Source organism: Triturus cristatus, chromosome 8 (assembly GCF_964204655.1).
Source record: "Triturus cristatus chromosome 8, aTriCri1.1, whole genome shotgun sequence".
Lineage (NCBI taxonomy): Eukaryota > Metazoa > Chordata > Amphibia > Caudata > Salamandridae > Triturus > Triturus cristatus.
In genome coordinates this window covers 62,566,230-62,581,246 of record NC_140591.1, presented here as the reverse complement: position 1 = coordinate 62,581,246, position 15,017 = coordinate 62,566,230, and positions in this window count along the sequence as shown.

The window sequence follows — 15,017 nt, the reverse complement described above, 5'->3', positions numbered from 1 at the left end:
CAATGTTGCTGGGGGTCCGCGGGCTCCACAGCGAATGTTCAGTTATGTTACTAGTTCCAAAGGTTTGAGGAGGGGTTAAGGGATCTTGGAAGGTGGTGGGATTACAATGGGTGTAGACAGGCAATACAGCACTTCAGCAACAGGTAGTGGCAGGTCACAGGGATGGGGTGAGAGAACTGACGCATTGGTGGTGATGGGGTAGGGCAACAAATCAGGCAGGGCAGGGCCCCAGGGGGGGGCGAGATATGGGTTAGGATGATTACAGTAGCAGCATGGAACGTGAAAGGCCTGAACTCCGCTCTTAAATGCCACAAAGTCTGGAAGTATATGGTTGACCACTGATTCAATATTGTGGCGCTCCAAGAGACACATCTTAAGAGGTCCGAGGAACTCAGGTTATGGCATGAAAGTTATCCCCTAATATACAGATCGTCAGCTGGAGCAAAACAGAAAGGGGTAGCGTTACTGTTTCACAGTGCCACAAAATTCCAACTGGTAGGAATAAAAACTGACAGAAAGGGAAGAGTGATTATGTTGAAGGGGAAATTGAGGGGGAGACTGTAAAATTTTTCAGCATATGCACCTAACACGGGTCATTTTGCCTTTGTACCTACTCTGCTTAATATGGTGGGCAGATTCACGGAAGGTCAGATTGTTCTCATGGGGTATTTCAATCTCACATGGCACTCAGAAGTAGATAGTAAACACCCCCAAAGAGCCTCTATGGACAGCTTCTCTAAAAGTGCAAAACAGGTCAGTCAGAGTATGGGTCTCAGGAACACATGGAGGACTCTTAACCCACTGCAAGAGACTATACTTCCTTCTCACATGTACATCAGACATATTCCCACCTAGACTAGGTATTCCTTAGTCAAGGACTGTTAGGGATCCTACAAGCTTCAAAGATTCACCCCATCACTATATCAGACCACAGCCCGATCTCTGTCTGTCTGACCTGGGGGATCAAGGCGCAGGGCCCGCCGAGGTGGTTTTTCCCCCATCTCCTTAACACGTGACAGGTTGCTTCGCGATGAACTGCGAGCAGCTATTAAATAATTTTTCCAACTGAAATTGACACAAGACACTACACCCTTGAATAATTGGGATTCGTTCAAGGTTGTGTTGAGGGGTAAATGCATTGAACTCAACGTCGCCTTTAACAAGCAAAGGACAAGAGAGCAAGCGGCCCTGGAGGTAGAACTGGGAGAAGTAGAAAAGGAACATAAAATGACGCCTACACGGGCCGCCAGCGCAAGCTAAGTGTACTAAAGGGAAAATCAATGCGACTTGCACTAATAGAGCGGAATATACTCTTTTGCGCTTGCGTCGCATCTCCTATGCCCAAGGGAATAAAGTAGGCTCCTACCTGGCAAGGCAGCTCAGAGAAAAGAGGGAAAAGGAATACATAGGAGGGATCTACGATGGTGAAAGACATGGAAAATACAGACAAGGGCAAAGCTAACATATTAGGGCCTTCTACAAGGAGCTATATCAGGCAACAACTAAAGAGGTTAATGCCCAACTAAAAAATCTGGACTCGACTGATCTTCCCCAGCTCTCGCCCGCTCAGAACGAGTGTTTGAACGCCCCATTCACCGTCGAAGAGGTAAGGCAAGTAATTGCAGCGTTAAAGCTGCATAAATCCCCAGGGTCGGATGGGTTGACTGCACACTTTTATAAAACGTTTGCCTCAGAGATCATGCCCCCCTGACCACCCTCTTTAATTTGATAGCAACGGGTCCAACAGTGACAGCCTCAATGGCTGAAGCCATGATGACGGTGATACCACAAGCGGGGAAGGACCCACAAAGCTGCTCCTCCTACAGGCTCATTGCACTTTTAATTTGGATGCTAAATTATACTCCGCAATCTTGGCGTCCAGATTGGAGGATCTGATGCCGGACCTAATTCATCACGGTCAATCAGGTTTCATAAAGGGCAGACAAACACACAACAACATTCATAGGGTACTACACCTGATTGAAAAGGTCGCAAAACACAGACTTCAGGCAGTCCTGCTGGTATTAGATGCGTAAAAAGCTTTCAACAGGGTGAACTGGCCTTTCCTTTTCCGCACTCTAGAGAGATTTGGGTTTGGGGGACCCTTTATTAACATGATCAAAGCTAACTATGCACAACCCTGATCTAGAGTACAGGTTAATGGCGTAAGCTCGCCTCCGTTTCCCTTGGCAGGGGGACAAGGCAGGGCTACCCGCTGTCCCTTCTGCTGTTTGCCCTAAGTATTGAACCTTCGGCAGCTCGAATCCGAGCAAAACAAGAGATTCAGGGGATTGGATTTGGGGGCGATTAACACTAGATATCCTTGTTCACCAACGACATCTTGATGACGCTTACTTCTCCCCGATCCTCGCTGCAGGCCCTCCAGGATAAATTGCAGAGGTTTGAAAATGTAGCGGAGTTCTGCGTAAACCTGTACAAATCATCCATTTTAAATCTCACTATGCCAGAAAGGGGGGTGGCTCTTGTGCACGGGCAATCCCCATTCCAATGGGCCAAACACATTCTCACATACTTAGGGATCAAGATCATGCCACAATTGGAGGGGCTGTTTAGGGCCAACTACCCCCCTACTTCTACAGTTACAGCGAGACCTCAAGCGCTGGAAACCATAATAAATCTCATGGTTGGGGCGCATTCATGCGATCAAAATGACGGTACTCCCTTAACTACCGTGCCTGTTCCAGGCCCTCCCGATAGACCTAGAGCGAGACTTCCTCCCCAAATTACGCACGCTCTTCCCTCGCTATGGGCCCGATTCACAGAACTAACTTAATACATAATCCTACACTTACTACCATTTTGGTATTCACAGAAGGCACTTACTCATTTTTGGATTCACAGAAGGCACTTACTCATGTCGGTATTCACAGAAGTTAGGATTCCTAACTTTAGGACTCCTAAATGCCTTCTGTGAATACCGAAAGTCTTAAAGTTAGGATTTTTCTCAGTTTAGGAGTAGTAAAGTTAGGACTCCTAACTTTAGGACTCCTAAATGCCTTCTGTGAATACCGAAAGTCAGTTCAGTTTCATAAGGCTTTATTCGGAGCTTAAAACAAGTCCATAAAAGCAAAACAAAATACATATCAAATACATCAAACATTACATGGTTAAAATGTAGACAGGTTACATGAATTAAGAATATAAATAGTTAAAAAAGCATACCAGGCCTTACTTTAATAGCTAACAGGAGGTAGGTTGCGGTAAAAAAGCATACATCAGGATAGGGTTTAAAAAGCAATTTCATAGCATCTTTCCTATTCCTCACTCCATATTTTAAAAAGATGGGTTTAAGGTAGGCTCGACGGTAATTATCATAAAGGTTACATGATAAAAGAAAGTGCATAGTGCTTTGATCTGATACGTTATCGCAAGGGCAAGGGCCTACCGGCTGTTTTTTTATATATGGGTAAGCCACCAAATGATGAACTGTCCCAAACCTTAATCTGGTGATAACATATCTATGGGAGGGCCGGGTGACTAAACTCAGATATATCTGAAAACCCTCATCTTCACAAAAACTGTTATAAAAAACACATGTACTTAAATTTCTGCTAGTTCTTTCCCTTTGTTTTTGGACAAAATTCATAAAAATTGGTTTCATCACATTTTTAGACAGACTGGAGGAGGCGTTATAGTCATTTATAAGGCTAATACCATAAATCTCAGAGTAGCAATTAATGACATATTTAATCCAAGGAATTTTCATATGGCTGTCAATGGAGAGACAATCTCCGATAATTGCTCTACTTAAGGAGGTTTCTTCTTTTAACCATACAGAACGCCACAACATTAAGGGCCTTAGTGCTAACAAATCTGAGAGGTGGGAGATACCTAGTTCTCTATGAACCAGATCATTTGTGGCAGATTTAGGTAAACACAACAGCCTTTTTAAGAAGAGGTTTTCCTCTACTTGCAGGTTCCCTGCCTTGGTATGCCCCCACACTCCGGCTCCATAAAGGGCCACGGACAGACATCTCATTTGAAAGATCGTCAACATATCTTTGATCCGTTTATCTCCAATGTTTGTAGCGAATTTGAACACTCCATGTGAACTTTTCGCCATCCTAGCCTGGACATTATTGATCTCACTAGTCCAGCTGCCTGATTTAGAAAAGGTAATGCCAAGATAATTAAATGTTTCCACCGTAGACACCTTATGGCCTTCTAAAAAATAAGCATGTGGTTTCTTACACACCGCCCCGCACTCCATTATAAAAGTTTTAGTTTTGTTAATCAACAGTTTCCTGTCATTGATAAACAGCAGGAACCTATCCATCAAACGCTGTAGGCCAATAGGGGTCCTAGACAAAATAACAGCGTCGTCCGCATAAAGAAGTACGGGGACGCTGAAATCTTTTATTTTTGGAGCGTCAGCCACAATTTCCTTTAAGACTGAGTCCACCTTATTAATAAAAAGAATAAATAGCAAAGGGGCAAGCACACATCCTTGCCTGATTCCCCGTCTAACCCTAAACTTGGGGGTACACTCTCCGGTCTGGCCGTAGCGAACACTAGAGTTTAGTTTGGCATAAAGTCTCGCTAAAAAGTAGACAATTGCCTCTGGGGCCCCCAATTCCAATAGCGTGGACCATAGGATACTATGATCCACCATGTCAAAGGCACTACTCAAGTCTGCAAAGCAGAGATAGAGCGATCCTTTTTTTGCCTTTGTATATTTGCCTATGATTAAATCTAAGTTAAGGCATTGTTCCAATTTTCCTCTGCCTGGCCTGAAACCGTATTGAGAGTCCGCAAGGATATTATTGGACTCGGCCCATTCTTCCAACCTGACCATGAGAACCCGGCTCATGACTTTCACCGAGGAGTCCAGGAGGGATATTGGGCGGTAATTCTTTGCATCCCCCCTGTCACCTTTCTTGAAAATCGGTACGATAATGGATTCTTCCCAGGTGTGTGGGACCCCATAACATACAGCAGTATTAAAAACTTTTGTCAGCAGTGGGCCCCATAATTCAGGTACAGTTTTGTATACGTCAATAGGGACCCCATCAGGTCCCTGGGCCTTCCCACCCTTGCTGGATTTAATACTATCCCACACTTCGGCGATAGTGATGTTCAAGGGTATAACAGGCCAACTGTCCTCATAGGAATTTCCGGTTCTAATCGAGTCAAAGATCTGTGAGAAATGGGTAACCCAGCTCTCTGAACTAACATTGGCTGTTAATTCTGGGAGCTTTTCATCCTTTAAAAAAGGGCTGTTTACTGTTGCCCAAAATAAAGAGGAATCCGCTGTAGAGGCTGCCAAATCTAGTTTTTCCCAGGCTTCTAGTCTGAGTTCATTTTTCCTGGACTTGGTAGCCATCTGATAAATCCCTCGTAATTCCCTAATGGTTCCCATATCTCTCTTCTTATCTGACAATGCTGTTTTAAGTTTTTTTAGTGCAATAGTACAGGCGTGATCAAACCATCCCTTGGGCTGGTGTTTCGTACCCTTATGCGGTACAGTGAAGTTGCTGTTTATAATTCGGTTAAGATTAATAAAAGTATGCAGGGTTTCGGCATTTCCCTCCTCCTGTTCTAAAATAGTGACTATTTCTGTGAGACACCTCGACACAATGGCGTTAGACTGAATGTCCGCTTTATTGCCTTTCCATCTAATACGAGTGCCATTGGGGCGGTGGGGCTCAATATTAGTAATAGTACATGGGGCAAACACAGGTCGTTCCTTCCATAGTGTTAACTCTGCCGTGATACAATTATGATCGCTAATCAGGTTGTCTACAACCACAGGGGTAGAACACCTTGGGGCAATTCCAGATGATAGACAGAAAAAATCAATCACTGTATTGGCGTTCCTTCCCGTATAAGTGGGGACAATTTCCCCTAAGTTATTAGTCTGGTTAGCCAGTATTTCCATATCATATGTCATTAAAATTTTGTTCAGAGAGTTACCATATGCGTTGTGAGGGAAATGGGAAACCCCATCCCCCCAACAATCAGTAAAACCACATACCTTTTGGGTGGCAAAAGGACACACCATTGTATTGAAGTCTCCCACCCAAATGATATCAAAAACAATATCAGACTTAGTCACTATATTTTCCATAGCGGATTCTAAAGCAAGTACAACCTGGTACCTTGAATTGTCAAAGACATTATTATAAAAATTAATTAAAAGCATATTCCTGTCATGCTCCTGTTGAAGCCATAAGATCTGAGAATGTGTTCCAACCAACACATGTTTTTTTACTTTGACAGGTATATCAACAGCAACCATAACCAATAGGCCACCCTTGGCTCTACCCGATGTTGAGGCCTCAGCTGGTAGGTTATAAGAGACAAAACCATTGTAATTGATTGGATCAACACACCAGGTTTCCTGGAAACATAAAATGTTAAAACTGTTAATAAATTCAACCCATCCTGGGCAAGTGGTCTTGGAGGAATGTCCAGCAATGTTCCAGCTAGCGATCAGACAGGCACTCTGGCTCCAAGATCTAGGGCGGGAAGGATGGCTCGTGGGGTCAGAAGGGATGTGACTGCAGGGCTGGTCATTCAACAGAGGGACACAGTTCTCGTCTTCACGGTGAGCAAAATTTCCAACGGCAATAACAGTCCCACTGACATTCACTGGGTCTGGGACCCTCGTTGCTTCAGTCTCTCCCTTGTCTCCAGTAATATTAGCCACAATAGTTGACTCAGACAAATCTATCCCCAGTCAATCGTTCCCATCCAATCCACTCAATGCTTCATATCTATTTACCGTGGTAAAGATAGGACCAGGGAGAACATACTTATCTCTTTCCCTCACCCCAGTATGTGCGGTATTTGGACGGATGTTATGATGCCTGTAAAAATATCCTAGAGGCCGAAGGGATATCCCTTTTTCCAATGAGAGAGAGGATTGCGCTCTTAACAGAGCTGTGGAAGCAAGGTGCGGGTTACGAAAATTAACTATAATACAATCACCCCCACAGGTCTTACGCGAGCTCCCGATCCAATCAACTCTTCTAGTACTTATGATATCCTTGGCCAAGGCTACTGGAAAGCCGCATTCTCGACGCAGCCAGTCCACAGTTTTATTTTTCAAAGAAACGTGTGTTTCGCTAAAATTACGGCCAGTTTCTTTGACTTGTGGCACATTAGTAAGGACCGCCACAAACGGGGCGCAGGCTGGGGGCAGATCAGGCCTTGAAGTACCTAAGTTTTTTACACCAAGTTCGGGGAGATTTGACGATACTAGTTGATCCGGAATCGGCAGAAAATTAGTGGAATCTCTACTTTCATTAACTTGCATGCTTTGTGACGTCTTAGGGGGATTGGCCACTAGGTCAGCTGGCTCAGAGGTCTGTCGAGAAGCACGGCTGTTTACTGGGCTTTTGGTGATTGCTTCAGCTCCAGTACTTGCTTTGAGATGAGATTCTAACAAACCTCCCAGCCTAGCCATCTCGATAATTGCCATGTCTAATTTATTCATTAAAGGTTTGATTAGTAAATCAAACTTGGCATCGATCATGCTAATTAAAAGATCCAACTGACTACTTTCAATAACGACCGGGTTACTATCCATCACAGCGGGAGGGGTTTGGGTAGGGTTTACGGCCAAGGGATCAGTTCTTTTAGTAGATGTTAATGTTCTCCCCCCCCCCCTCCTAGAATGCACGGTCTTGTTGTATGCCTTGTTATGTGACCGACTAGAACGTAGTGTTCTTTGTGATGTGCCGCTGGGACAGCAGTTAAAGAGTCCCCAATACATGTTAAATCCTCAGGAGATGGGTCAACTATGTTAGTGTCATCAGCAGAGGCAGGCACACTAAGATCTGCCGCATCATAAATCCGATCATGATCACTAAGCTCATGGTTGGCATTAACATTGCCTATATCAGTTAAGTGGGAAATAGGGTTGGTATCTACAAGAATAGGGTCGATTACCTCCCCCCGCCCCAATGATTTTCTCCGCTCTTTATTTATTTTATCAACCATCTTTACCAAATAATTGTCCATGGTTGATTTAGTTGAGGAGGGTTTGGTTTTTGACATGGGGTTCTCTAATTCCACACTGTTACAGATTAATAAGGGTAGACAGTTATTTCCCCTGCCACTTCGTTCACTTTCCCCTCAGTTCACAGTGGCCTAAACCAGTTGGTGCCACTCAATAACACAGGGAGGATGGAGCCCCTCCCGTCCTCCACATACAACAGGATGCCACAGACCTGCCGCTAGTATAGGTTACAATACCTTCACACTGAGTCCCGGTATCAGAGTCGCAGCACCTTAGGGGGGTGGCCCAGCCCAGCCTCCTCTGGCCTCTGACGGCCACAGACGGCCCGCCCTCTGCCCGGGCTCAGCCCGGCGCGTCCCGCGCGCGTCCTCGCGGGAGGAGGATCCGACACCGTCTTTAAGCGCCTCCTGGCGCGCTTCCGTGCGTGGTCAGGGGGCGTTACCAAGCCCGGCACCCGAAGAGAAATGCAGCTGGGAGAGGCAGCGTCAGCACCAGCCACACGCCGCCAACAGACACGAGTGACCCACCAGTGAAGGGTCCGACACCGTCTTTAAGCGCCTCCTGGCGCGCTTCTGTGCGTGGTCAGGGGGCGTTACCAAGCCCGGCACCCGAAGAGAAATGCAGCTGGGAGAGGCAGCGTCAGCACCAGCCACACGCCGCCAACAGACACGAGTGACCCACCAGTGAAGGGTCCGACACCGTCTTTAAGCGCCTCCTGGCGCGCTTCCGTGCGTGGTCAGGGGGCGTTACCAAGCCCGGCACCCGAAGAGAAATGCAGCTGGGAGAGGCAGCGTCAGCACCAGCCACACGCCGCCAACAGACACGAGTGACCCACCAGTGAAGGGTCCGACACCGTCTTTAAGCGCCTCCTGGCGCGCTTCCGTGCGTGGTCAGGGGGCGTTACCAAGCCCGGCACCCGAAGAGAAATGCAGCTGGGAGAGGCAGCGTCAGCACCAGCCACACGCCGCCAACAGACACGAGTGACCCACCAGTGAAGGGTCCGACACCGTCTTTAAGCGCCTCCTGGCGCGCTTCTGTGCGTGGTCAGGGGGCGTTACCAAGCCCGGCACCCGAAGAGAAATGCAGCTGGGAGAGGCAGCGTCAGCACCAGCCACACGCCGCCAACAGACACGAGTGACCCACCAGTGAAGGGTCCGACACCGTCTTTAAGCGCCTCCTGGCGCGCTTCCGTGCGTGGTCAGGGGGCGTTACCAAGCCCGGCACCCGAAGAGAAATGCAGCTGGGAGAGGCAGCGTCAGCACCAGCCACACGCCGCCAACAGACACGAGTGACCCACCAGTGAAGGGTCCGACACCGTCTTTAAGCGCCTCCTGGCGCGCTTCCGTGCGTGGTCAGGGGGCGTTACCAAGCCCGGCACCCGAAGAGAAATGCAGCTGGGAGAGGCAGCGTCAGCACCAGCCACACGCCGCCAACAGACACGAGTGACCCACCAGTGAAGGGTCCGACACCGTCTTTAAGCGCCTCCTGGCGCGCTTCCGTGCGTGGTCAGGGGGCGTTACCAAGCCCGGCACCCGAAGAGAAATGCAGCTGGGAGAGGCAGCGTCAGCACCAGCCACACGCCGCCAACAGACACGAGTGACCCATCAGTGAAGGGTCCGACACCGTCTTTAAGCGCCTCCTGGCGCGCTTCCGTGCGTGGTCAGGGGGCGTTACCAAGCCCGGCACCCGAAGAGAAATGCAGCTGGGAGAGGCAGCGTCAGCACCAGCCACACGCCGCCAACAGACACGAGTGACCCACCAGTGAAGGGTCCGACACCGTCTTTAAGCGCCTCCTGGCGCGCTTCCGTGCGTGGTCAGGGGGCGTTACCAAGCCCGGCACCCGAAGAGAAATGCAGCTGGGAGAGGCAGCGTCAGCACCAGCCACACGCCGCCAACAGACACGAGTGACCCACCAGTGAAGGGTCCGACACCGTCTTTAAGCGCCTCCTGGCGCGCTTCCGTGCGTGGTCAGGGGGCGTTACCAAGCCCGGCACCCGAAGAGAAATGCAGCTGGGAGAGGCAGCGTCAGCACCAGCCACACGCCGCCAACAGACACGAGTGACCGAAAGTCTTAAAGTTAGGATTTTTCTCAGTTTAGGAGTCCTGAAGTCAGGAGTCCTAACTTTACTACTCCTAAACTGAGAAAAATCCTAACTTTAAGACTTTCGGTATTCATAGAAGGTATTTAGGAGTCCTAAAGTTAGGAGTCCTAACTTTACTACTCCTAAACTGAGAAAAATCCTAACTTTAAGACTTTCGGTATTCACAGAAGGCATTTAGGAGTCCTAAAGTTAGGACTCCTAACTTCTGTGAATACCGAAATGAGTAAGTGCCTACTGTGAATACCAAAATGAGTAAGTGTCTTCTGTGAATACCAAAATGGTAGTAAGTTTAGGATTTTGTCTTAAGTTAGTTCTGTGAATCGGGACCAGTGTTTGGCAGAATGGTAGGATGCAACTGCCTTTTAATCTCCTAAAACGCACAAAGGGGGAGAGGGATGTGACTCTGCCCAACTTTGACCTTTATTATGAGGCAGCACAACTCTGGGTAATTGCAGAATGGTCCATGAGGGAATGAGACAAACATTGGCTCCACATGGACAGGGCAATAGTAACAGGAGTAGAACCCGTTAACCCAGGTGAGACCGGGTAATTAGTATAACAGTATAACAGTGTCTCAACTGGGGAACATTTAGCATGGACAGTTAGAAAAAGTAGCCTATATCATAAAAACCAGGGAAAGAGAACAAAGGGAGACCACAAGGAAGTGATGTAATTAAGATTTTTAGTAATTGCAGGTAGTTATAGCAGCACTACTGTACAATTAAAGTGTATAGTGACCATAATACACAAGTGGGTACTGGGCGTACCAGTGACAAGTGACGGCGCAGTGACACAAAGTGCAAAAACAGCGTGAACGGCGAGAAATAATAACAAATAGTGGTCAATGAAGAGACAGGTATATACAAGAAGGAGTTTAGGGGAGCAAGGGTCCTGTAAAGTTACCTGGAGGCCGCAAAAGAGACAACTAATCTAGGCGGTCAGAGGTCCAGAAAAAAACAAGGGGTCCAGAAGCTGAGTCAGCGTAGGAGTCAATCACGGGGCACGCTGACACAGGACCCTGGCTCCCCTAAACTCCTTCTTCTTCGGGCCACTTTGCCACTTATACGTCTCCCTTTCCATTTCCCCTTACAGCACTACACTTGTAAATTACGTGACCATTTGTCCTGATGATGATCTGAAACCAATCAGGTTGAAACGCCGTCGACTACCCAGCACAGAACCTTGGCGCTGTAGTGGTCAATTTACTTTACCCAATTTACAAACAAATTTGTATATACCTGTCTCTTCATTGACCACTATTTGTTATTATTTCCCGCCGTTCACGCCGTTTTTGCACTTTGTGTCACTGCGCCGTCACTTGTCACTGGTACGCCCAGTACCCACTTGTGTATTATGGTCACTATACACTTTAATTGTACAGTAGTGCTGCTATAACTACCTGCAATTACTAAAAATCTTAATTACATAATAACAAATAGTGGTCAATGAAGAGACAGGTATATACAAATTTGTTTGTAAATTGGGTAAAGTAAATTGACCACTACAGCGCCAAGGTTCTGTGCTGGGTAGTCGACGGCGTTTCAACCTGATTGGTTTCAGATCATCATCAGGACAAATGGTCACGTAATTTACAAGTGTAGTGCTGTAAGGGGAAATGGAAAGGGAGACGTATAAGTGGCAAAGTGGCCCGAAGAAGAAGGAGTTTAGGGGAGCCAGGGTCCTGTGTCAGCGTGCCCCGTGATTGACTCCTACGCTGACTCAGCTTCTGGACCCCTTGTTTTTTTCTGGACCTCTGACCGCCTAGATTAGTTGTCTCTTTTGCGGCCTCCAGGTAACTTTACAGGACCCTTGCTCCCCTAAACTCCTTCTTGTATATACCTGTCTCTTCATTGACCACTATTTGTTATTATTTCTCGCCGTTCACGCTGTTTTTGCACTTTGTGTCACTGCGCCGTCACTTGTCACTGGTACGCCCAGTACCCACTTGTGTATTATGGTCACTATACACTTTAATTGTACAGTAGTGCTGCTATAACTACCTGCAATTACTAAAAATCTTAATTACATCACTTCCTTGTGGTCTTCCTTTGTTCTCTTTCCCTGGTTTTTATGATATAGGCTACTTTTTCTAACTGTCCATGCTAAATGTTCCCCAGTTGAGACACTGTTACATTGTTATCCACATGGACAGGGCGATAGTGGGAAGGACGATATTGGATGTACTTTGGAAACCAAGAAAGGATAGAACTCGAAATGCATACCAGAGTACCCCCAAATGAACTACGCTTAAGGTATGGGACAACGTCAATAAAGGGGCTGGCTGGACGACGTCTCCCTCTCACTAAACCCCGATCCAGTGCAACCCGGAGTTCCCCCAGCAGTGGGGCTGGGACCATTTGATTCTTGGAGGGAGGGAGTAATAAGGTAAATGGAACAGACACAGGAAAGTCCACTTGAAGTATTTATTCAAGCCAGAGTAAACAGACCACCAGCCTCTGCAGCAGCACAGCTCCTACTGCCACTTGGCTTCGCTAGCCCCTCCAAGCCAAAGCAGTCCATTGTGTAGTCACTGATGACGACTGGAACAGTATGATGCTGTCCAGCAACAGGACCAAGGGAACACTTACATAGCTGTAGTATCCTCACGTTATGTCTTTATGTTCCCCTTCACCTTGTCCCTAGCTGCTCAGCCAGTGTGAGTGTTCCGTGCAGAATGTTAGTGTGATTGACATGAGTGGAATGCTTGGGTGCCTGGTGTGGGAGTGTTGTCAGTTGGAAGATGGGCTGAGCAGCTAGCAGGCTGCTCCTGGTGGGGCTCGCTGTAACTACTTCTTAAGGACTTAATAAACTACATGAAACTCAACTCGGCTATGTCTACTATGTCTCCTGAACACGTGGGGCCAGCCCACTACAATAGCCTAGCCCATAACAGGGAGGCTGCCTAGTATTATCCGATCTTTTCCATAACCACGGCATTCTGACTTTTGAGCACTACCAATGAGAGTTTAACCTCCCCCCAACGTCCCCCCACCAGGCACTTCCATTATCTCCAGCTCAAACAATGGGCCCTACACCCACGGATCAGGGAGGCTGCTACACAAGAGTTGGTGCTAATAGAAACTTTTGTGCAGAGGGTGGGAACCATGAAAGGGGTGATCTCCTTATACAGACTCCTGCTTTCTACACTGCATTCCCCATAGCCCTGACACATCAGCTTCTGGGAACACAAGTTAGGGAGGGAAATCTCAATCGGAGAGTGGAGACACCTGTGGAAAGACATTGTTAAGAACAACCATTCATTAGACCTAAGGGAAGCTCACTACAAGACACTTTTCAATTGGTATCTCTACCCCACGAAAACTAAAAAGATATTCCTAGAGGCCTCCGACCTCTGTTGGAGGGGATGCGGTCTGCTAGGGAATCTAAGGCACATCTGGTGGGTCTGTCCAACCATTAAACCATTCTGGGAATTGATTTTAGCACAAATTAAAGACATGCTGGGATACCCCATCCCGACCACACTAGGGCAGTACTACTGGACCTCAGAGATCCTGGACTGGAACACCAATTAAAGGAAGACAGGGCGATTATGTGGGGGTGCTTCGTGGCGGCTAAAAAGGCAATTGTGGTCACCTGGAAGAAGAATGCAGCACCAGAGTTGGCTCAGTGGCACTCCCGTCTTTGGAACATACTTTGATGGAAAGGCTAGCAGACATCTTTAGAGATGATAACAAGAATGTTGAATATAGATGGGGTCTTACATGGGGTCTCCTGCTGGTGGCGTGCCCTCCCACAATGAGAGGCATGCACCTGTTCCAGTTTTAGACCTGACCCAGGACAACCAATAGAACCCCTAATATCAGATGGAGCTTACAGAACTGCCCCCAAGCCTATCTACACCTTAGGATCTAGGCCTAGACACCTAAACTATTCACTACTACTAGGCATCCATTGCTTTTTCCCACCACCACTGTTGTTGGGGCAGGAGTACAGGGGGAGGGGCAGGGGGAGGGGGAGTTGAGAAGGGCTTGCAAAAATTCAGAAACAGAAAATTGAACGGGATGGCATGGGAATGGTGAGATGACAAGTATTACATTTCCCTCCTTATTGAGATATGGATGGGGCTATGGGGATTGATTATACGATGTAATGCCTTGTCTGACAAAATAAATAAATTAAACAATTAAATAAATTATTTAAGTCTCACTTCCTGATAAAGGGCCTGATTTACCAAAAGTCTAACTTTGCTACTTTTCGGTATGCACAAAGGCAAAGTTACTACTAGTAACTTTCCCACTCAGTATTTTACTAGTAGTAACTTTACTAGTTGTCATTTTACTGGTAGTAACTTACCTTTGTGAATACCGAAAAGGAGTAAAGTTAGACTTTTGGTCTAAGTTAGAGTTTTGGTCTAACTCGGGCCCAAAGTCTCTAAAAAAAAATTAATAATAATATTGCCACGTTTAAAAAAAAATATCCTTATTAATCATTTCACAACAAACACACCTTTCAAAATCTTACAAGTAACATCTGGAACGGGATAGCCCATTTTTGTTTGCTCCAAATTCTGTTGTCTGTTATTCACTCACTGGAACATATTTTAGCTCCAGAGATAACATAAGCAAGCATTAAAAGGTAAATAATTGTAAACCAGCGATAAAGAGAGCAACGCCAGCAGCTAGCCTAGTGGAAATTAATAGTGATGCTGGAATCTCTATTTGCTGGGGGTCCGCACTGTACATACGTGGGTGGGGGTACGCTCCGTACATACACGGGTGGGGTGGGGGTCCGCACCGTACATACGTGGGTGGGGGTATGCTCCGTACATACACGGGTGGGGTGGGGGTACGCTCCGTACATACACGGGTGGGGTGGGGGTCTGCACTGTACATACGGGGGTGGGGGTATGCTCCGTACATACACGGGTGGGGTGGGGGTACGCTCCGTACATACACGGGTGGGGTGGGGGT